The following is a 3,185-nucleotide window of genomic DNA, read 5'->3' on the forward strand; positions in this document are numbered from 1 at the left end:
ATTATATATATATAATATATAAGATGTTTTTGTAAAATGCACAGAAACAGGTTTTACAGAAGTATTCTTGCAGAACTACCCCAATTATAGTGAGGCTGAGTAACTAAGAAAATAACAGGCTGTTCATATTTTAATAACACTAAGATTAAGTCATAGGTTTGTAGATACTCTTATCCATCCTCATCGCAGCTGCCAGGGGAAGGGAAGGTGTTTGTGGAAAGTAGGCCTTAGGGAAGGGGCTGCTATACATCATCAGTTAGCAAAGGTGTATATAGTAACTTATGTTCTGCCCTGATCTGTTCCTTCTCTCTAATTTGGGCTCTTTGTCTCCGGGCAAGACTTGGTTTTCCAGTTATATGCTTTATGGCACCAGAGAGCCAGCCATACCGTTAAAGAGTTTAGCTCATTTCTAGTACATAGAATAGCCTCTTTGAGTGCATTTACCTTTGTGTCTAGTTTTATGGTTTCTTGAATAGCTAGGGCATGAGAGACATTTTTGGTTAGCTGATTTACATGTTGTGCTGTATGAACCTCTTGGACTAATGCAATGGTAGAAACAGAATTGAACATGTAAAGGTCAATCTTTTATGAGTAAAGGTCATTAGCCTGTTCATAGCTCATGGGAAAGTATGGAGGGAAATAGGACCTGCTGGAGACATGATGTCTGTTCACATAATCGAAAGAAGTTCCCACAATAAGTTCCTTCACAACGTGCAATCATCATACCAGGGCCAGAATAAGGGGACAAGTCACTCCCGATATTGATCAACAAGGTACCCTAGGGGTCAGTGCTCAAGCAGAAATCGTTGAGTGGGGGTGGATATCGGTCATCATCTGATTGGCAAGAGACCTTGCAAACTTGCTTTAACCTCACCAGGAGCTTTCTTGACTAGTGGGCTCATAATGGCTCCCAACACTTCAGGAAAATTATAATTTGCCATGAGACCAAGGTGGAAAATTCTTTCTAGGGATGCCTGGATAGCTTAGTAGGTTAAACAACTGACTCTTGATTTCAGTTCAGGTCATGATCTCATGGTTTTGAGATGACCTCTGCATCACTGACAGTGGGGAGCCTGTTTGGAATTCTCCCTCTTCTCTCCCTCAGCCCCTCCACCACTCACCCATGTACACTCTTGCTCTCTTTCTCTCTCTTTCAAAATAAGTAAATAAACTTATTTTGCTCAGACAGAAAAATAAAACATTTTAAAAATCTGGTGATCTAAGAAGATTCTTATCCTACAGAGAACTAAATTTCAAATCTATTCTTATCAAGTCTGATAATTTATACATGGCTCTACATATATTGTATATATAGGTATATATGTATAAATATAATTTTAATTTATAACAAATTACATTTATACCTTTTACCTTTTCATTTAAGGATAGACTTAGTATTTTTTTAAAGATAATTGAATGACACTTTGTATGTAACAGTCCAAGATTGAAAATAATCTATCTACAGGGAACCAGTTTTAAATTTTATGACACATGTGCACACATACCCACATACAACTTTGAGAGATTCTGCCCCAAATATTTGTACATTTGTACATGCTGAAGGCATTCCCACAGCAGTGTGTAGTGGTGGGAGTTTCTCTTACTGTATTTTCTCACAAATACTCAGTGCTTTTCTTTTTTTATTGTAGCCACTTGCTATAATAATTTGGTTTAAAAATGCGTTTCTCTGCTAATCAATAACCTCATGCAACTTTTCCCAGGTTATTGGTCCTTTGGAGACCTTCCCCTGTAAGGTTTCTATTCATGTGTTTTGCACATTTACCCATTGTATTATTTCTTTTTTTTTTTATTAGTTGCATGCATTCTTATATATTTTTGATGAGCTGCATGCATTCTTTCTTATATATTCTTGGATGTATGCATCAAGAATATTTATGTCTTCTCTCTGCATTGCCTCTTTCACTCTCATGTTATTTTTAATGGACATAATTTAATATTACTAAAAAAGTTTTCCTTTCTCCATATTACTCTTGTTAGAGTGGAGATCACTGACTGTAACCAGGTTCAGTGAAACAGCACTTGATATTGATTCCCACTCAACTTGCTATTAACTCTAAGATTAAAAAAATTGTTATTAATGTTTATTATTTCTTTTTGAGAGACAGAAGGCAAGTGCAGGAGGGGCAGAGACAGAGGGAGACAAGGGATCTGAAGTAGGCCCCAGACTCTGAGCTGTCAGCACAGAGCCAGATACAGGGCTTGAACTCACTGACTGAGCTCTTAACCAGAGCTGAAGTTGGATGCTTAATGGACTGAGCCACCCAGGTGCCCCACCCTAGGATTATTTATTAGATATTCTCTATCAGATAAGGAATTCCATTAAAATACTAACTTGCTAACAGTTTTCTCATGGATTGATGTTAAATTTTACCAAATGCTTTTTTGGCAATCTCTCATCTTTTGTTAATATGATTAATTATGTTAATTAGATTTTGAATGTTGAATCCTTTTGAATTTGTTAAGTGAACATCACTTAACCATCATGCATTACTTTTTTATAGCACTGAATTGACTTGCTAATATATAAGGAATCTTATATTTAAATTTGTGATAAAGGTTGTCTGTATTCTCTTTCTTATAAAATTTTCATCAACTAATAATCGGAAGATTTTCCTCATCTCACAGGAAGATTTAGAAAGTCTTCCATATCTTCTATTCTTTAAGAGTTTCTGTAGGATTAATATCAAGTCTTCCTTAAATATTCAAAAGAAATTCTCAAAGGAGCCCTATGGCCTCTGTGATTTTCTTTATGGAAAAAATATCCAACAATGACATTAATTTCTTCAAAAAATTGGACATTCATTTCATGTGTATTTCCTCTACCAAATTTCATAGTTTGTATTTTTTCAAATAATGTGTATAATTTTTTGTGAGAATTGTTTTGTGGAAAGATATTATTCATATGTGTAATTATATTAGTCATATATATAATATTTGTTTGATATCTTGAACAACTACAGGGAGATCATTTTTTCATTCACAAGATTGGAAAACTTCATTTTCTATCCTTTTAAAAATAGTTTGCAACCGGGGTGGCTGGTGGCTCAGTTGGTTAAGCATCTGACTTCGGTTCAGGTTATGAATCTATGTTCATGAGATGAAGCCCCACTTCAGGCTCTGCACTCTTTCTCTCTCTCTCTCTGCCCCTCACTTATCTGCACTCT

The sequence above is a fragment of the Crocuta crocuta genome, unplaced genomic scaffold, assembly GCF_008692635.1.
Source record: "Crocuta crocuta isolate KB4526 unplaced genomic scaffold, BGI_CrCroc_1.0 scaffold89, whole genome shotgun sequence".
Classification (NCBI taxonomy): domain Eukaryota; kingdom Metazoa; phylum Chordata; class Mammalia; order Carnivora; family Hyaenidae; genus Crocuta; species Crocuta crocuta.